The sequence below is a fragment of the Planococcus citri genome, chromosome 4, assembly GCF_950023065.1.
Source record: "Planococcus citri chromosome 4, ihPlaCitr1.1, whole genome shotgun sequence".
Taxonomy (NCBI): domain Eukaryota; kingdom Metazoa; phylum Arthropoda; class Insecta; order Hemiptera; family Pseudococcidae; genus Planococcus; species Planococcus citri.
In genome coordinates this window covers 3074076-3096280 of record NC_088680.1, presented here as the reverse complement: position 1 = coordinate 3096280, position 22205 = coordinate 3074076, and the positions used below count along the sequence as shown (strand labels likewise).

At 36.1% G+C, this 22205-nt stretch overlaps 1 protein-coding gene across 1 annotated transcript in view; it reads left to right on the top strand.

Annotated features, from left to right (window-relative positions):
• Nucleotides 1-6565: 6565 nt before the first annotated feature.
• The window catches only part of LOC135845031 (putative fatty acyl-CoA reductase CG5065), a 31264-nt gene continuing 15624 nt past the window's right edge, over nucleotides 6566-22205 (top strand). The window contains exon 1 of the mRNA XM_065363475.1: nucleotides 6566-6909. The gene's annotated coding sequence lies outside the window, so the exon portion shown is untranslated. The remainder of the gene's footprint in view (nucleotides 6910-22205) is intronic.

Genomic DNA, 22205 nt, shown 5'->3' with positions numbered 1-22205 from the left:
AAAATATAATAAAATATCACGAATAAAACACTGCATGAAAGTGTACAAAAGTTCGAAAAAAATGACCAAATCCACACAAAATTTGTTGACAATTATGAAAAAAAAATTGTTGAAACACAACTAAAGTCTCATCAATTGTGAAAATTGCACAAAATATTGAAAAATGGTCCAATGCAGAGGGGCACGACGAGGAAATTGTTACCAAAACTCGGCGAAATTGAAGTAAAAATCTCAAAAAAAATATGTATTCAGAAAAATGCTAAAATGTTCAAAATTACTAAAAATTGTACGCATAAAATATTGACAAATTTACCAAAAATTAGCAAAAGTGAGCTTTTTTTGAAGCTCAACTTTCAAAAATTTTAGAGCTATATAATTTGAAATAATCCAGAAAATATGCATGTTTTCACGATATTCACGATTATGAACTTTTCGTTACAGGGTTTTGCAGAACCATGGAGGGAGGTCAGAGGGGTGCGAAGCTGTAAAATTTTAGTCGAAATAAGTACCTATAAAAGAAGTGATGCGGCAAATTTCATGCGACATATCGTTTCATACTTTTCAAAATCAATTAGGTAATACGAATATAAACCCATTTTTTTGATTCGTCCCTCTTAACGCCCCTTACTACCCCCCCCCCCCTCTTCTAGAAATTGAAAAAAGTATGCTGCATATGTTTTATTAGGTTTTTGGACATGCTAAACTTACAAAAATAAACTCCTTTTTCAATTTAATCCCTCCAAGACCCTCACAAGACCCCCAGTCCCCCATCGATGGTTCATTAGGTTTCTGCTGAGCACTGAATACTTTTCAAAAGTTGCCAGATCATTTTTTTTATCATGATCAGCATCGTTGACATCAAAATAACTAAATACCGCATGATTTCTTTAATTTTCAGAAGATTGGGGGGGGGTCGTATTCAGGGCTCCAAATAACCTAGAAGATCTTAGAATCCGCCATAAATCCCATATAGTCAGACCAGAAATGTCAGCATAACCACAATAACCGAAGATGGTGAAATGTCCTCCTATCAAGAAATGGCCGGGGTCTCTGACCTTGACCAGGCAAAAACCAGCTTGGAAGCGGAAGGCGCCACAACAGCGGACGTGTTGAGTAGTGCTGAAAGGCACGAGGCTTCGCGATTGGTGGTGGGAGAAAAACTGGAAGCTGAAGAGTGCTCCCTCGGGGGGAACAGGTGTCTGGAACAAGGGTTATACCACTGGGACCGTATGAGAACAGCCACACATTAGAAGATGTCAACTCGAGACTTCTAGTGGTGAGGTCATTCTTTGATCATACAAAAAATGCAACTCTTAAGGACAATCCAATCAGCCCCCAGTCCATTCTGGGGAAATACTTTGCCGATATCGAATACTAAAATGTGACATGTAGGATAGTTGATAGGGCCATGGACCAGCTAGTTGTATCCAACAATCTAGGACACCCCTACAGCCTGATCTTCACAAACCACAGATATACCAATGCAATGAAATATCTTGTGCTCAGAGCCATACAGGAGGGATTCTACCACCCAGTGGGGCCAGCTTCTGTGTCCTCCCAGCTTCCATACAGGGAGTACCTAAGCATCAGTGAACTGCACACCGGCAAACTGACCCCCACTCAGGTGAAGAGTATACTTGGACATATTGAAAGGAAACGTGAGGCAAAGATCCAGAGGGTCAACTGGGGATGTATATCAGTAAGATCAAACGGAGTATTTACGATAGAAGAACTAGAAGACGTCCCACAGTGGTCCCTGTGAAAATCTAGGCGGCCAAAACTATGAAAATGAGTATCTGGGGGTTTTTTGATGCGCTGAATCCATTTTTCATACTCTTTTGACACAAAAAATAAATGGGGTACCGGAGAGTGGGGGCAAAATGCAAAAATTTACAAAAAAATGATGTGACATATCAAAGTATATGTTTTCGAACCTGTAGAACACGTTTCTGCAATTATTTTGACATACAAAATTAAAGGGGTACCGGGGAGTGGGGGCAAAATGCAAAAATTTACAAAAAAATGTTGTGACATATCAAAGTATATGTTTTCGAACCTGTAGAACACGTTTCTGCAACTATTTTGACACAAAAAATAGATGGGGTACGGTGGAGTGGGGGCAAAATGCAAAAATTTACAAAAAAATGTTGTGACATATCAAAGTATATGTTTTCGAACCTGTAGAACCCGTTTCTGCAATTATTTTGACATAAAAAATTAAAGGGGTACCGGGGAGTGCGGGCAAAATGCAAAAATTTACAAAAAAATGATGTGACATATCAAAGTATATGTTTTCGAACCTGTAAAACATGTTTCTATTGTTTCTGCAATTATTTTGGCAAAAAACTTCAAAATTTGACAATATTGATGTGTGATATGTCGAAATGTATGTTTTTGAGGTTGTAGATCACGAATCAGACAATATTTTTTTGTAGGGGTGAATGGTGGGGGGTGAAGGGGATTAAAAACAGTGATAAATTCAAAATTTGACTATAATGATGTGTGATATGTCGAAATGTACTAAGTATGAATAATTCAACTGAAAGAAAGTACTTTTCATCAATTTACTCAATTTTAGTTTTTATAAAGTAATTATATGAGGCATAATTTATGTTAAAATCGCGTTTTTTGCCCACTCTGTTGCATAAATTGGGATAGAACAAATTTTTGCACGTACATGCACGGGAAATTCCAGTGGCTGGTAATATGTACTTAAGATAGTGTATTTCAAGATGTTATTTGCCATTTTTGCCCCAAAGTGCGCCGGCGACCTCCACAGTCGATTATAGTGAAAAATCTTGGTGAATTTCGTTAAAATGTTACAAATTTTCTCTTACTGGGACTTCAACGGCTTCCCAACAGAAAATTCTTGATCCCCCACCCTTCACCCCTTCTACACCTTAGAAAACGTACATTTTGACATATCACACATCATTATGGTCAAATTTTGAATTTTTCACCCCCTTCATCCCCCACTATTCACCCCTACAAAAAAATATTGCCAAATTCGTGATATATGTACAACCTCGAAAACATACATTTCGACATATCACACATCATTATAGTCAAATTTTGAAATTTCACCGTTTTTACCCCTTCACCCCCCACCATTCACCCCTAAGAAAAAAATATTGTCAGATTTGTGATCTACACCCTCAAAAACATACATTTCAACATATCACACATCAATATTGTCAAATTTTGAAGTTTCCACCCCCCCCCCCCTCATCCCCTCACCCCCCACCCCGACAAAAAAAACTATTGTCAAATTCGTATTCTGCGACCCCAAAAACATAAGGGAGGATATCACTGTACCATCGTTTTAGGATTCATTTTAAGTTTTTGAATTTCAGGCATTTTGATGGTGCTCACAGCCCACTGCGAGCGTTTTTTCACAAAGTAGCAAGAAGTAGCAAAAAGTAATGAATGGGGGTTAAAGTACATACCCCGAGGCAGATATTCTCGGTTATGGTACTTTACATAAATTTGCACATTTTTTTGTATTGCACTTCCATCTTAAAATATAGTACATATAAGAAAATCACTTACTTCAAACGCGGATTACTCCACTTTCAAAGCATTGAAACAAAAAAACAAATACAGATTCGAAATCTGCAGAAAAAATGCTATATATAACCACAAACACCGAAATTATGAACACATTGTAGTTCAAATGCAGGAGGTTGCAAAAACATGCAGGTTTTGTGAAACCAGTCTGTAGTATAGCCACACCCACTTCGCGAGTTTCTGAAGCAACGAGCTGGGTGACAAGCCGTCTCACAAACATAAAAATAGTTGCCTTGATTGATATACAACACGAGGACATTTCTGTTTTGGTCGGGCAGTATGGTTCATTTTTGGGGTTTTGGCCGCCTAGATTTTCACAGGGACCACTGTGCGTCCTAATGCTGCAAATCCCAGAGTATGCCTTAGCGCATTGTGTTAGCCGGGACTTTGAGATGAGTAAGGGCATAGTGGTCAAATTCAGACGAGCCTTTGGCAATGTTGACATTCCAAAGTCAAGGGGTGCCAAAGTGGGTGATGTGGTGGAGATATACAGCAAAGTGAACTACGTTTTATATGCAGTAACCAAGGAAAGACACCAGGACAAGCCAACAATAGGAGAATTTGTACGAACAATGAAAGCGCTGGCAGCCAAATGCATTGAGCTAAACATCACAAAAATCGCAGTACCAAGATTCCCGCACAACAATTGTCGACGTCGACATTTACATCGACTACGTTTTTTTCCAACATAATGATGGAGATAATTATTTAGTAGGAATCTTCTGTCCATACAAAAGCCAGGTAAATGAGAATTTTTGAAATTTTCTCATTATTTCTGATACCTTGACATGCCATCTCGACATGTAGATGTGAAATTCGATGGTCAAAATTTTCATCTACAACTATGTCGACCAATTTTTCAGAATTGAAATTTCTGTTTTAGTGTTTAAAAGTTTAGTAAACATTCAAAAATATGATCTTGTTCAATGAGGAAAACAAATTTTTTAGGGCATTGATGAAATTATTCACTTTTTCACAGTTTGGAGTTGTAGATGATATGATGTTGATATTGTGGATGTATTTGTTGATGTCGAATTTCACATCAACTTGAATATCTTCATGTCAAAATGGATTAGTTTAGTACTCTTAGATATTGTATTGCACCATCTTTGATATAAGGAATTTCTGTTCAACCTTTTGAGTATACAGACTTTTCGTCTGTACTTCATTGGAAGTGGACTTTGCATCAATGCTGTTTTCAACACTAGCAATAGCCACATCAGAGGAAATAATTTTTGGAAACAAAATTTAAAATTTTTAAACTCAAATTTTATAACTTTAAGAAGCAGGAGGTCAACATAAATTTCTATGTGAATATCGATCCATCCACATCAGTCACTTTTGGATGCCCCATACCGATGTGAATTTTGACCCAGTGTCGAGCCAATTGTCGACACAAATGCAGATCAACATCAGTCAACAATTACATCGACAATTAGCTCGACACAGGGTCAAAATTCACATCAACATGTGGCATCCAAAAGTGACAGATGTGGATGGGTCGACATTCACATCGAAATTAGCATGGTCATTGTTGTAGGGGTTAGGGTGTGGCTAGGACCAACTTGAATGGCCACTAGTTAAACAAGCGCTCCTAGAGTGCTTCAAGGGCCTTACAGTGACTCTGAGAGTTTGCACCGTCCCACCAAACATGAAAGCGTGACTACCTGAACAAGATGTCAAAAACCAATATTGTCAACTGTAAATCAAATTATGCCCAAAGCCAAATTCAAGACATGAAATACTCAGGACCGAATTTATCTGGATCTTGAGATAATCCTAAAATTTACTATAATAAATATTCATCTATACTTGTAAATACTAAACTTATAATAAGTATAGAAAACAATCTTTTCTTGTGAGCAGCTGGTGAGAAGCCCTAAGCAAGTGCACCAACTGCCCCACAATAGTCTAAATAAACCTCGTGGCAACAACTAGGGGACCTAACTTGTTGGGATCACCCCCAGGCAAAATCACTCCCCCTTCAAACTTCACCCTGAGATGGGTTGGGGGCTCAGTCGTGATCAGAACAGGTATGCGTGGAAACGAAACCTGGGAAGCGTGAGTTGATATTCACATTCAACGCGTTCAAAAACGTATGAGATGATTTATGTCACACGATATTTGACATTTTTTTACACTTTCACCAAATCTTTGATTGTTTTGTACTCCCTCCCTCCCCCCTCCTTCCTTCCGTCCTTATCTCCCATCCTTCCCAAAAATGGGGTTTCAAACCCCATTTTTGTTACGCGTCCTGGATTTATTTTTCAAATTTTCAAATTACCTACAGCTCCAAAATTTAATAAGTTTTTGAAAATTAAATTTCAAAAAAAACCTCAGATTTGAACTTTTGACATTTTTTTGCGAATATTTTTGAAACTACTCTCAATCAACTTGAGAATGACGTCATAAACAGATTTACATATTTTTTTTCGATGAAAATCGGATCACCCAAAAAATCCGATCATCGCCCACAAGCCAGATAATTTCGATGAAGTAATTAATTAGCAACCTAATTCTCCAAATCTGCATATTATAGTCAATTAAAAATTCGGCACGACTCCTCAGGCCAGACACATTCACTCGTGTACTGTAGCCTATAATTCCACCGACACCTTTTTCTCCTCACACACCCCTCCCTCTCACCCAAAACACACTAATAAAAAAAGAAAACAGCCAACTAGCAAAATCACCGCGTGCTCAAGGTCCAAAAATGGCGAAAATTTTTCTTATTTTCGTAATCGGAAATAACAATAAAAACTGGAACTTTAAATACCGCTCGAACTTGCTCTTAATAAATCAATCGCGCCGTAAATGTTTAACAATCAACGGATAAACGTCGCTTTAGGGTTTCGAGAAATATTATTGTTAATGTACCTACGTTTAATTATCGATTAAAAAACTTTTCGATTCCAGTTTTCACGCATTTGGCTGCAATGAAAACTTGAAAAAAAAAGTTTTTTTCCGATAACCAGTTCGTATACTCTTATATGTTCCCGTCAGCTTATGCAACCAGTTTTTTTTTCTCTCTAAACCTAAGAACACAATAATTCAAGGAGATTTATTTCCACACAATACTCACAAAAATACGATCACGAGTAATTATTACGCACGTGTAGTGTAAGTTGGGTCTCGATTCGTACCGATGTGAAATTATCTACCTACTCATTTTTTTCTCGGTTATACTTTTGTCGCAAATCGATGAGAAAAAAACATCACAAGGTGTAATCTGGATATAGAAACCGAGTCGAAATCGGCGACGTGACTTTTTTTACAGTTTTTTTCATCGACTGGCTCAAAAGGAAATTGGCTTGCATCAATTTTGAAGATCTACTGGAATCGGTAAGTTACAAAGTATTATACTTTTGATGAATTTTTCAAAATTCTAGTTTTTATTTTACGTAAATTTATCGAAAATTTTCGCACCATAAATTTAAACGTCGAGTGCGAAAAAAAATAGTTATCGGACTGGTTGTATTACACTACAGGATTTTAAACGTTTTCAATTAAAACAACGTAAAATATGTAATGCAAATTCATTAAAAAGTTATGGGTACTCGTTCCTAAATCACTTTCAAATCAGATTGTACGATTGTTTAATTCTTCAGTCACCCTTGTCCCTTTTTTCACTACTGGTTTGCAAAAAAAAAAAAAAAAAAACTCTGAAATTATGGTAAAACTGCAAAATATGCAACGATAATGTTTTCAAAAAGTCTCTGCTCAATTTTTTTTAAAATTTGCCAAAGATTGGAAAATGAGCTTCATTGCTTGAGTGAGGTAGTTCGATAAGCTTTTTGAGTCAGTTGATGCAGATTTCTATTTCATTGAGCTCCCTCATTGGGGCCCAACCTGATAGATAAAAAAATTCACAAATTTACCTGATCGTGAGATCAAACACGAGACTTCAAATTCGAAAAAAATCGCACCTCATTGACAAAAAATTCAACGACCAACTGCTACCTACATACTCGATTCCAATCAACTTGATAATTTATTACACGTAGATCTAGGCACATTCTAAATATTAAACAAATAAAGCCTTCCAAATGGCAAAACGTTGATTTGCTCTCCTCAGCTTGAGGCTATTTCGCTTATTTCATCTCGTGCAAATAAAATATTTCTCCTCTTTTACCGGCCGCATTTTAAAGACATTCCAACAAGTCGATAATGACCCAGCATGGAACTGACTAAGTCAATAGTACGCCTCTCTCTATACCTGTATTTCTCACCAATCACCAGGCATATGACACTTATGGGAAATTTTTTACACATTGTAGAATACCTAAAAATACCCTGGCACGTCATTTTCCCTCCTCCTTCCCAAAAATAATAAAAGTAAAAATAAATCCCCCCCCCCTCAGTACATCTGCATATTTTGTATTCAATCATTCACGAGGTTTTTCAAAAAAATATCGAAAATTTAAAATTTTGGAGGAGAGTGAACGTTGAAATGGCGAGTCGAATCATTAAAAATTTAAATTTTCAGGTATTATATATATAGATATGTCGCTTTTTATAACGGTTTTATTTTTAGAGAAAAAAAAAGTCAATAGGATAATCAAAAACCATCGAAATTATTAATTTTTCAATTTTAAGGGAGCTACTAGGCGTCCTCTACCTCCCCAAACTCTTCAAAATACTTCATATCCCAAATTCATACCATCAAAGTAAGCATTGATCTAAATTCAAAAATCAAAAATACATTCCAGAATTGGACAATTTTAATGATTTTCAAACATTTTGGAACAACCCCCCCCCTACGCACTGCATAACCACAGCAGGGGTTAAAATTATTCTCCAAGCGTAAATCGCTTGTGTTCTTGAAGTAATAATTTGTATGCTCAAGAATTCTCAAAATTGACAGAAAATGGAACATTTTGATAGTGAAGAGTAGGGGATATTTATTCATTAATTATTGGAGCCATCGAAGTTGACCATTAGAGTACACCCAGGAAGTCCATTTAAAAAAAATGGAAGGATGGGAACACACCCTGATAAAGGAGGTATCCCAACTACCAGGAAAAATCGAAAAGATGAACTGCATTTTTCGATTTTTGATAAATTTTTGAAAATCTTTGGGTCAAAAATGAAAAATTTTACAAAATTGACTTGGAAAGCTGAAATTTGGCATGTGCCCTATTTTTGACCCCTAAAATTGATTGAAACCAGTTTCGAACCGTTTTGAGCAGTTTTAGAGCCTCAAGCAGATTTTTGGAAATTTAAATTTCCACAAAATTTTACCCAATAATTTTGGAAAGCTAAAATTTGTTTTGTATTCTGATTTCAACATGCTGTGTTAACTAAAAATAGCCTTGAAGCCGTGTTGAAGCCTTCAGCTTCATTTTGGAAAACATATTTTCAAAAAGTACCATTAAAACAGTTCAACCTAATTTTGGAACGTATAAACACAATTTCTGCTTCTTATATAGAGACCCTTTTGACCAATTTTTTTTTCAGAATCGGTTTCTGTTAGGTTGAAAACTTATAAAAGGATTTCTGCAGTGACTTCATGGTTATGGTTCTGAACCAAAAGAAACTGATTTTGAAAAATTGTAATTGGGCACATGGGTCACTATTATGCATCAAAAAGTCTCCCTGGGGCATTTGCAGACCTGAGACTCAGGTATAAGAAAGTACTACTGGGGATATTCACAGGTTTAAATCTTAGTTCTGTAAATTCCCCTATCGGGTCTAAAAATGTCCTATAAATTTGGTCACAGTTGGTGTTGTTTGGGTTGTGCATGTCATTTGTTTCAAACAAGTAATTGCAGTGGCAGATGTGACTCATCTCAGCTTCACATCCACTGGTGTTCTCAATGATGGATTCAAGGTAGGAGAATCGCTTCACGGCTTTGATTTCATCAACTTCCTGGATCTCTGGCAAGTTGTTGGTCAGCCTGTCAATTATCATCATCTTTGTTTTCATCCTGTTAATCAGTAGACTGTATCTTGCACTGATTTCCTCCTGGCACTTGAGCAACACAGACATGTACTCTATAAGTGGGCTGCACAGGCTGGCCCAAAAGCCCGAAATGAGGCTGAATGCAACGTTACACTGTAAGTGATTTGTGTGATCACTACATTCATGTCAGGTTTTGAGCTCAGTTTCTTTGGCGCCCAACATGAATGTAGTGATTGAACAAGTCACTCATAGTGTAGCATTGCATTCAGGCTTGTTTCAGGCTTTTGGGCCAACACGTGCCAACCACTACCACACTGAGACCCCCAAAGCTGTGTCATCAGCGTACTGGAGGATGGTGATCCATCTGCCACCTATCAGGGCACCTTCTTATCATTCATAAGCTCCATCTGAGTCATCTACATATGTGTCATTCCGCAGGTAATGGGCCCATTTGGTCGATGTTGAGTTATGGGTGGGAGGGGGGAAGGGTGAAGCATACCTCCGGAGCAATCATATGAGCTGGATAGAAGCCCAAAAAGTGCAAAAAAAACTCCAAAAAACTCCATAATTAAAAATTTGAAAAGCTCAACTTTTGAGAAAATCTCCTTCAAAGCTTTTTTTTCTGAAAAAAGCTGAAATTTCATGTAATCCCAAAACCTTCATACCTAAAATTGAAGATTATTGTTTCTGATGTCAAATATTACTACCCACCTGCAATAGCAATTTTTTTTACTCAATCTTTTCATGTTTATGAGTATTTTAAGCCTGAAAAACAATGGTTAATAAATTAAAATTTGGCATAAAAATTCATTACTCTGTTCAAAAGCAAAAAAAAATTATTAAATTCCATTTTCTGTCAAAATTCAACTTGTAAAAATAAAAATCATTGAAATTTTTTTTTAAATTTCTTCCCAAGGTGCGATTTGAACCCACACCTCCTGCTCCGCAATCCATTACCAGTGCCACACAGCTAGCGCTGCCGAAAAAAAAACAAAATCGACCAAATGGGCCCTTCTTGGAAAAACTTTAGTTCCATTTTTCTCCACTTGGGGCGCACCTGCAGCCTTGATACTTACTTAAACACGCGATAGTCTGATATGTTCTACATCGAAATCCATCAAAACCTCGATTATCAATTCTCTCGACTTTTTCACTAAAAACACGATTATCTCGATAAATAGAAACGACCAAATGGGCCCATTACCTACGGAATTCTCAAAAGATGAATGTATTCTATTCTCCATAGATGTTGAATAGAAGAGGAGACAATATGCAACCTTCGCAAAAACCTTTTTCTGCGTGGAATTTTCATGACATTGTCCTGTTGACTCAGAAATTAAGTATTTGATCCCTTCTCATACAGTTGTTTGATCAGCCACAAGAGATGCTTTGGAGTACCCATCTCCAGCAGGATCTGCCATAACTTCTGCTACTGAACACAATCAAATGTTTTTTTTGTAGGTAGTTCACAAAGCATAACATTGCAAGAACATTGTACCAGCAAGCTTTCTCAATGAGCATTCTGAGGTTGAGGATTTGCTTATTTTTGCCGCTTCCATTGGTAAATCCTGCCTGTTTTTGAGAGATTTGAGACAGCATGAGTAGAAGTGTGAAAACCTTTCCTTCACAGCCCATTCCAAATCGCTCATGACCCAAATTGCAGGTTGTCCCCAGTTTTTGAATGCAGTGATGTTTCCAGAATCTCCACATTTTTGGGAGCATATAACCACACATCAAGTTTTACAAATCAACGCAATGGAAAAAAGTTTTGAAATTGAAGGAAATAGTATGATTTTCAAAATTTTGATATATTCAACCCCTCCATTGGTGTCGATACATTCGTTCCTATAGTCCCTTACATCTCAATGTGGAGTCAGAAAAAATTTACTTATAATCAAAATAAGCCAATTCAGAAACTGAGAGCAATAAAATTCTGAAAAAATTTCTACCAATTAAAAATACAATACGTTTGTAAATTAAGACATACTTTTGGAAATATCATATTAGTCCGGCATATGACAATAGGAGTAATTGCACCCCCCCCGCCGATCCTCCGGGACAACTTTTTTCTTAAATGGGACATCCTAAGGAACATTTCAAAGCAAACTTGCCCAAAAAAAGTTGGCCTTACTTACAAAATAGCGGTCATTTTGATTGACAGGTCAGCCGAAATCGCAGATTTTGCGTTTTAACATAGGACTTGCACGAAATTTTTCAAACCTTACAAAAGTAGATCGAAAGATCATGCAAAAATTAATCGACTGTCAAAACTTCAAGTGCTAAAGTGCGTTTTTCGATTTTTGGTGAATCTGCTGGAGGCTCCAGAACTGCTCAAAACGGGTTGAAACTGTTTTTAATCGATTTGGCATGTCAAAAATAAGGTATATCCCAAATTTCAGCTTTCTTGGTCAATTTGGTAAAATTTTGATTTTTTCCCTCATTTTTGGCCTAAATTGGATTTTCAAAAATTCACCAAAAATCGAAAAACGCACTTAAGCCCTTGAAGTTTTGACAGTCGGTTAATTTTTGCATGATCTTTCGATCTACTTTTGTAAGGTTTGAAAAATTTCGTGCAAGTCTTATGTTAAAACGCAAAATCTGCGATTTCGGCTGACCTGTCAATCAAAATGGCCGCTATTTTGTAAGTAAGGCCAACTTTTTTTTGGGCAAGTTTGCTTTGAAATGTTCCTTAGGATGTCCCCTTTAAGAAAAAAGTTGTCCCGGAGGATCGGTGGGGGGGGGTGCAATTACTCCTATTGTCATATGCCGGACTATATCACTGGCTTCATTATGCAATACACTGTAATAAACTAAAAATCCGTAGATTCATCTCCCTTCCCAGTTTCTCTCGATTAAATACATATACAAGCAAAAGAACTCGTTAATAGCTCGTTCACAACCAAATAGGAACATATCATGCGATAGATACATATTTTTCATAAAAACATGAACAGGTAGTCGATGGAACATCAAAATCGTTCTAAAAGTAGTCATAATTTGCGTACGGTGTCTAGCTGCGTAGACATACTTTATCAAAATACAACAATGAAATAATACTCGCGTCTATCAACTCGATGATAATGTTAAAAATTAAAACATAACAGAACAAAAAAATTGTACACGTTTTTTTAATGTATCATCGCGAACGATTATTTTACGGAATAACCTTGCTAAAAGAATACACCGGGTACAGGTACCCTCCACTCTCTACTCGGCCTTATTACTAGATGTTCCTTATAGTTAGATAACCAGAGTCTATGTATGCAAACGAATTAGTGGATTTTTCGGCATCGAGCAAACAAACCAAATTCACGAATTGAAGCTCAACCATCCGTCGTTTTTCCTTTCCTTCTCTGCATCTAATCGTACCTATTCAGGAAAGAGAAAAACAAGAATAATCGTGATGTGTATTTCCAAAAACTAAAATCAAATTCGGAAACATTTCAACGAAGATAATTAACCGTGAATTATGAACAAATTATCGCTTCGCGTTTTGGCTGCACAAATTAACGACGTGTATAGTCATTTACAAACTGACGAATTATAATAGATATACTTGTGTCCAAAACGTGCTAACAATCACACACGTCATTAAAGACACTTATAAGACTCGACTTGACTGGACGAAATTACAGCTGCACTAATTAGCTTGTGTTTATTCGTCGGCGCTATAGAGGAAAATATTTTGATAATTCCCCCCCCCCCAATTCCGGGACATGTACCCTTGTAATGACTCCAAAAGTGAACTGAAAACGTCCAAAGCCGAACACTCTTGTAATGCAGTATGTTAAATGTCTGAAATTTCCACATAAAATCACGTCCAGAAACTCATAGTGTACATTGCACCACTTGCACCGGTCAGTCACATTGCACGCATGAAATGAATAGGTACGATCTTTACAGACGAATTTAAAATGCTTACTTGATAATAGGTTTATCTACATCGCGTTTTTTTCCTCGACTCGATCGTATGTAATTGATGACCTCGTAAACGTAGCGGAAAATTGATAAAGTGACCTTTTATCTTTGATTTTTTACTCGTTCTTTTGACCATTTTATCTCAAATGAGAGTACATATATCATCGTGTTTATAAGATTTTCCCATAATTTATTCGAGCGGATTAGATCATCTCGTATCCTGTTTTCACCTACAGGAATATCCACCGTTTTACCCGAGTAAACATTTTTAAAAATTTGGCTTCAATTTGTAAAAAAGTATCCCTATAATCTTCTTTATAAATTAGCCCCAATTAGAGGGAGTACTTCACATGGCGTTGGACTCGAGTTATATGTAGTTGTACGAGTAATCTTTCCATCAGTATTACCAAGCTCCGTTTTTTTTCATTTATGCTCGTAATGAAAAAATTGCTCGTTAAATTGGCTGGACGAAGGGAAATTCCTCTTTGAAGAATTTAGCTGTATCCTTCCTAGAATTGTTTTTTTTCAACATGTTCTGGGCATTCAATCCTCCCTCACCCCTCACAATTTGATTGTATCGGTATCAAGAAACCTGATACCTTAAATATGATTGAAAAATTTTCTAAAATATTTTAGTAGAAAAAGGTCTGAAATTAAATATTTCAGCTATCGAGGACTATAAAATTCAAATTTTCAAAATGAGGGCCACCCTTATCTTCTTCCCATCCCAATTTTAAGTTAGTAGATCAATAAAATTCATGAACATTGTTTGAAAAAAATATTTTTATTATCCGCCCCTTGCCCCTTTTGCTGTTTTGTTTCCATTTTCAACTAGGTATTTGAGAAATGTGCCAACACTAAATTTTAGTTTTGCTCATTTTCGTCAACATGCAATTACTTCTGTTAGCCTGTTTTTGTTGTTTACTGTTTCAAATTTTAGACACATTTTTCAGCCATAAACAGTTTTGACAAATGATGTTTCATCAAATTACATATTAAAATGATTTGAAACAATTTTTGACCTGTTTGGTGGGCGATTTAGATTATACTTTCGACCTCCCCCCCCCCACACACACACAAAATTAACAAAATCAAGTTTTCACCAAATTTTCAAAAAGATTGAAATAGGAAGATGATCTGTATACAAAGTACATACTTCTTAATTTCAATCAATTTTTTCAATAATTTGAAAGTTTTTATTGAGCGTTTGAATTTTTTAATTTTTTTACTACCTTTTTGAACAAATTCGCTACTTTTTCACTAGGTACTTCACTACCTGGTAGATCTCCTGTATTTTGAAAGAAAAATACCCTAAAGTTGATTTGGATGGTTCTGAAATTTCCAAAATATACCCGAAGGCTCCTGAACACTCTGAAACCACCTTTAATCGACTCAGCATATTAAAAATGGGGTACTAAGTAAATTTCATTTTAACAACTCAATTAGGTAAAATGTTGTGGAAATTTCAATTTTCAAAAATCTGCTAGGTTGCTTCAGAGCTATACCACTCAAAATGGTTCAAAGCCGTTTCCAATCGATTTGGAGGGTCGAAAACAGGGCACACACCAAATTTCAGCTTTCTTGGTTTATTTGGTAAAATTTTGATTTTTTTTTTTTCGAATGAACCAAGATTAATTTTTAAAAAATTCATTAAAAATAAAAACCAAAATCGTTTGCGAACTCAAAAATTTGATCAACTGTTTCCAAATTTGTACTGGGAAAATCAGATCACCTCGATTCGTACCTAATGGACAATTATTTCAGCTGATTTTCAAATTCCGTGATTTTAGAAGCATTTTTTTGATTTGTGATTGAAAATGAAAGATCACAGGTGTAGAAGTGACTTATGTAACTTTTCTCATAGGGGTTATAAAATTTATTACTTACTTATTCTCATATGCGAGTTTGTATTCTATCATTTTTGGAAGAAAATTTGTACTCACCTGAAACAAGAAAAAAAATTAAGGTGGATTAGTTAGTTATAAAATGGTTGATCATTCAACAGATATATGTACAATGAGTCGATGAAACAATAATGGTGTAAGGCTAAAGTAAAAATCCTGACTATCTCGACGTTTAATAAAGAGCTAGAAATGAATATTCACAAAGAAAGTATCATACAAATATTTAATTGTAAAATCGAATGTGAAAATCACTCAAAAATTTAAAAAATTGATAGACCATCAGAAAACGACCAAAATTTGAGAAAATATCTCATTTGGGAATAATTTTGCACAGACTGCTCAAGTGTTTAAATTATTAAAAATACCAAGAATTAATTAGTCCAGTCATTTTAGGTTTTTTATTCGGACTAATTCCTACAAAAGGTTTTTTTTGCAGAATACTGTGGTGGAAGGCGTCCTATTCAACATACTAAAAGTCTCACCCATACCCCGCGTGTGTGCTCTGTAGAATCTCTTCAGTAATAGAATGAAGCTCTTCCAGCTCTGTTTTAAAAATAGACCAGTCAGTGGTTGTACAAGAGGAAGTATGACAAAGAATTCTATCATTAAGTGTAATTTTGGTGATTACAGGGAGATGATCAGAATCAAGGTCTGTGATGACTGAACTTTCATGAGAATAGGGAAAAATTTTTAGAAGTGCAATATCTAAAATATCAGCTTCATAAGAAGTTTGATAGGGGTAGAAAGTCGGAACATTAGGAGCGCTGATCACCAAACCAAGATTGGAACATATATCTAGAAGCTTTGAACGGTTAAAATTGGTTGATTGGCAACCCCATATGGTAGTATGTTTTTTGCATTGAGATTGCCAAGAATTAATGTGGGTGAAGAGGATTGTAATAATAATAATGAGTTAAAGTCTTCGAGTGATAATGCAGATGATGATGATGCTCAATAGACACAGAATATATATAGGCATCGCGGCAGGCTTATGAGCCAATTTTTCAAAATTTCAAAATTTTTAAAATCATTTTCAATTTTTGTTCTAATTAACTAATTGCAATTCTAATTGCACAGTCATTGAAATATATACTTAATTTATCTCTATCAAGAAACAGAATAAAAAATTTTTGGAGAAAATTTTGTCAAAAAAATTTTTAAATTTTTTGAACTATATTGAATTTTGTGAAAATTGCTTGGTTGTCAAAAAGTCTGAATCACATCAAAATTTTTGGTATCAACAGTATTCCCATAGAGCAATAAAATGCAGAAAAATCATTAGTCAAATTTATCATCATGCATACCCAATTTCAACAGGGCTTTGGGTATGCCCACCAGTACTTCCTATTCTATAGGCCTCATGTTAGTACTACATCTAGCGAACATCTCTGAGAAACATTTGGTGCGCGCAGCTAACTTTGACAAAACTAGTTTGAAACGGGTGGCTGACTTGTTATGCAACTTTAGCCTTTACAAAGTGAGCCAGGCTGGTAAACCTACTGGTTAACTTCTTATGCAAGATTTACCCACACATGGGTTCATAAGCGTGCTGTCGTGAACCTACAGAATCAAATGAAGTGTTTGTTGATGGACATAAATGGTGATGAAATAGACTTTTTCTTACAAGGAAAGCTACTCCGCCACAAGCAGAGTTGTTGATATGGTCTCTATGATAAATTTGAAAGGCAGGAAATGACATTAAGACGTAATAAGAGATTATTACTTACCATTGCGAATGACGAGAAGAAGTTGTTTAAGAAGGGTTTCCAGTAAAGGAAGTAAGGGTTTCAATATCACAACAAATTGGGATAAGAGAACATCATAGCTCTGAGTAACTTGAGTAGCTAAAACTGCTTGTGCACAATCTCTTGGTTGTAATTTACAAAGATCTGAAGAAGATGAATTACTAGTTTTTGATGTAGCAATTAATGTAGGAAGATTCATCTTGGTCAGTCAGTGTGGTCTCCACTGCAGTTTGCACACTTTGGAGTAGCTATGTTTCCATGCTCACAGGCCAAAGTTGAATGACTGCCACCCACAGATTTGACACAACATGGATCAAGTCTGCAAAAGTTTTTTGTGTGTCCAAAATTTTGACAATTATGGCATTGAACGGGACCACTGGGTTTCTGGCGTTCTTCTTGTACTTTAAAGAGAGCATGGGAGATACTTTTAAGATCAAACATTCGTTTGCCTGCTTCGTTTGCATGAACATCAATAGCACGGACTGGAATCAGCTTTTGGTTTTGGTAAAGACGGTGGACAGTTAGAACTGGAATGCTTTCTTTAAGATAAGTATCTTGAATTTTGTCATCTGTAATCGAATAGGGGACATTCTTCATCACCACAGAATTTTTTTTCTGTTTAGGGTTACTAAAATGTAAAGAATCATCTTTTATCTTCTTCAAATTTTCTGGTCAAATTATGAAAATCATCAATGTCTGTCAAGAATATCTTGAGAACCTGATTTGTTGTTTTGGTTTCAAATTTTTTTGTTGTAATTTTAAGAGTTTCTAGAGACATATGTGACCGTCCGCAATAAAACCGACCATCTGCCGCAAAAATTAAAAAATTTTTTTTCGCGAATTTTTGTTCCCTAAACCATTTAAGGCCCAAAAATAGGCAAAAACATTTTTAATTTTTTGCGACGGATGGTCGGTTTTATCGCGGACGGTCACATATAATTTGCAACATCGGGGAGAATAATCGGAGGGATTCTAACCTTTGAACTATCTTTTGAAGTCAACAAATTCTCTTTAGGTTCTTCCACTGCAATGGAATTGGATTTGTTTTTCAAAGAGATGTTGGGTGGAGCAACATTCGTTGGATGTTTAACAGCTCTTTTAGGTAATTGGAATTCACCATTGTTTGGAACTTGAGGTTTGGCGTTTTTTAATTCCAATTTGGCTAGTAAGGCCCTCTTGTTATCAATCAATTTCTTCAATATTGGATTGGTAATATGTATTACTAGGCATTTTAACAGGGCTTGAAAACCGGATAGATATCACTCCCAGTTTTGGTTCGGTTTTATGTTTTTTGAAAAAATAAAGGTTTCGGTTTTGGTTTAGGTTTTTTAAAATATTATCTCTCTCGTTCCGGTTTTGCTTAAAGGGTTTTATTTCAAAGGAAACGGTTTTGGTTTTGGTTTTGGTTTCGGTTTTTCCTTTTTTCTTCATTTTTTAGAGGGAAGAAGGCCAAGAAAGTGATCACTTTTTCAAATACTTTGTGTATGTGCCTAGAAAATGGCACTTTGGCAGTGCCAAATTTGTCAAATTTTTTAGTTTTCAAGCCTTTTCACCTTCAGCATCAGTTTTTACTCAATTTTGACCAAAAATGCAGTATTAATTAGGCTAATTACCTGAAAAATTCCAAAACCGAAACCAATAATTCAGTTTTCAATCGGTTATGCTCTCGGTTTCGGTTTTGAATTTTGGAAAATAACGCTCCCAGTTTTGGTTTTGGTTTTAGTTGTGGGAAAATAACGCTCCTGGTTTCGGTTTTGGTTTTGGTTTTGAGCAATTTTAATCGGTTTTTGGGGGTTTCAGTTTTGGTTTCGGTTTGCAAGCCCTGCATTTTAAGACATTGTATGAGTGCACTGAGATGTTCACTCCACGAAGGTTCAACGATGAATGAATACTAGAGTTCGATGAGTACCCGGATCCGCGATTCTTACCCGGGTCTGAAAATTACCAGGTTCCAATTCCAACCCGGGTAGTAAAATTTTCAAAGAATGACGTCATTTTGAGTAGTTCAAATAAATTCCACTAGGATCGCTATATAAAAATGAAATTTTTTCATCAGTTTGATTTGGCAACGTCGCATTTTTCATTGTTTTCCACTACCCGGTTCCCTACCAGGGTAGCCGATTCCGTACCAGGGTAGCCGATTCCTTTCCGGGTTGAACCCGGAAAATCGGCAATCCGGGTACCCGTTGAACTCTGATGAATACTAGGTACTTTTTGCACCACTTTCACTACCCATTTTTAAAATTACCACTTTTTCACTACTTTCAGTACCTGTTAGATACCCTGTCATTACTTATTTAAATTTTTGGTCCCCAGTCCACGTGGCTCAAACGATTCAAACCATATAGAATGCAGTCAAATTTGAAGTCTGTGAAGCCCCCCCTCCCACCACCAAACAAGTGGTCATAGATCTCAACATTACGAGTCGTGTGGTCGAATTTTGAGCCCTAATCGAATGACTCCAACGACTCAAAACGTGAAAACGAGGGTAAATTTGGAATCAACACCCTCCTCCCCCCTTCCCACGCCAAAAACCCCGAACAGATAATCGCATTCTACTCGTATTTCGTACGGATTACCTAAAATACGAGTTTTTTTTAATTCTGTAGGTCACTGCGTGTGGCTCGTCAGGTAAACACATGCACAGCTACCTGTACGAAACACAGCAGTTTTATACTCGTACATACAGTATTTCAAGGGTATCCGAATGTGGAAAAGAAAGCTAAAGGCTAATTACCCCTTTAGGCGTGGTACTAAACTCTACCTGATTGCTAAGCGGTGCTGCAGCATGTTCAAAATGCACATTGTTGCAACTGCATGCCGCTGGTACCTACATGACATGCCATTGATAATATACTCGTACACCGCGATACCACGCTGCTTTTACCGGTTACGTAAGCGCGATCTTCTTTAGACGCGATTACGATCTATTCATTGTCCAAATATCGGACTAAAGCGTGAGCGCGATAATAAGCCGTCGAATTCCCTGTGGGAATTTAATATATTAGTTCGTCGATAAGACGAGTAGGTACATAACTCTTTAACTCTATTTAAGAAGAGTGTGTGCGTTCGAGTTACGTAACCGCTTTATAGATTCTATATTTGGAACGTTTAATAAAATCGTCGTATACGAAGCCCTCTATCCAGAGTAGGTAACGCTATATAAATGAAATATTAATTATGAATACCGTCAGCTCATCCTATATTATTAATACTGGAATAGAGAGAAAAGAGTCGTACGAACATCAAAGCGTTTTATCCTTGATTCGTCTTTTGTTTTTTCAAAACATTATATGTACGAGTAAATGGGGAAATTGACGAGCAAATTGTAAGCCAGATTCACACCTTGGCTTACACACATCAGAACCCGGATAAGTTGATAAGAAAATTGACGCATTTCAAAAAAAAAACAACACATGAACAAGAAGTATATAGACATGAAGAAAGAAGAAACCCATCGCCATATGACCCACATTTCTCAAGTTCTCCACAGTTAGGTACCTATTCTATTGTGTTAGCTTACGTATGTGGTGTGCTGTGCAACATACACATAGGTGAGTCCGCCGAGAGTAAATATAACAATATTTATCCTAACATCGTGACACTATAGAGTGTGTATGTATAGTGAATTCTCGAATATCTCGTGTGATGTAATAATTGTCCACACAGTCCATACACACACATGGGGACGTAACTCAACTACGTAGTATTTACGAATGCGTTAATCGTGCTGCTCACTTTGTCGTCCGCGATGACGACGACGACGCCAGCAAAGCTAATGAGGTTCGCGGCCTTATCTGCAGTACTTTCTTTTTCAAGGAGCGGCCGCAGGCGATGGCCAGTTAGGTACTGTATAGTGTATTATGTAGACCTATGTAGTACCTACACGGTTAATGATTGTATGTCCATCATATCGCAATGCTTGTTCGAAAGCGAACATTGTGCCGCAGTTTCCTCCTGGAAATGGACTCGAGACTCGACTATTGGCAAATACTTTGTCACAATATTGATAAAGGTGAAGGGAATGACAGACACGCGAACTAGCCAAGCGTCAAAAACCGGTGTATGTGGGTGGATCGTCAAAAAGGAAAAAAAAGGTCGGCGGATTTTGACAAACTTTAGCAGAGAAGCCTTCATTTTGAGTTGCAAGTTACTCTGAAAAATGTTTAGCTCTGGAGGTCCCCTTTGAGGGGAGATTTAGGCCCGGCCCTCAAAGAAAGAACTTTGGCAACAATGTGAGACTTATCAGAGTTTTTGTGAAAAAAGAGGGAGTTTATAGCAATGAAAGGTAGAGTATTTTTTTAGCATTTTTTGGAGGGAAAAAAACGTGAAAACTTTTGAGGATTTCAAGTAAAAAAGCTGAATCTTGTAGCGCATGCTGGAGAAAAACGAGAATGTTTGACGATTTTTGGCACAAAAGTCAAATTTTTGACAATTTTAACAAAAATGTGATACATTTTCAAGATTTTTGTCAACTTTTTTTTAAATAAAAAAAACAACATTTTTTGGCAACTTTTGAAAAAAAAGTGAAATTTCAGGCATTTTCTGACAAAAAGCACGATTATTGGAAATTTTTGGACTGAAACCGCGAGACTTTGTGGAAAATTTTTGAAAGAGAAACTTTTCAGATCTCAACGAAATAAAGCAAAGCTTTTACACAATTTTAGCAAAAAAAAGTGAATTTTTTTGGGAATTTTAAGTACAGAAAAGGCAACATTTTTAAGCAATTTTGGTGAAAAGCAAGAGTTTTTGTCAATTTTTGGAAATAAAAAAACAAACTGGCAATTTTAGCAAATAAAAACGAGATACTTTTTCGAGATTTTTGTTGACTTTTTTTCTGATAAAAAAAGCAACGTTTTCTAACAATTTTTGGCAAAAAAAATGAGAATTTTAGGCATTTTCTGACCAAAAACAAGATTATTAAAAAATTTTGGCACAAACGAAAATTTTTGAAAAAAGGGAAACTTTTTGGGTTTTAGAAAAAAGGCAAAAAATTTTAAGCAATTTTGGTAAAAAAAAGTGAAATTATTTGGAAATTTTAAGTAAAAAAACGCGAAATTTTTTATCAATTTTGGTGAAAACAAGAATTTTTGTCAATTTTTGGAAATATAAAACAAATTTTGACAATTTTAGCAAAAACGAGTTACTTTTTAGAGATTTTTGTGGACT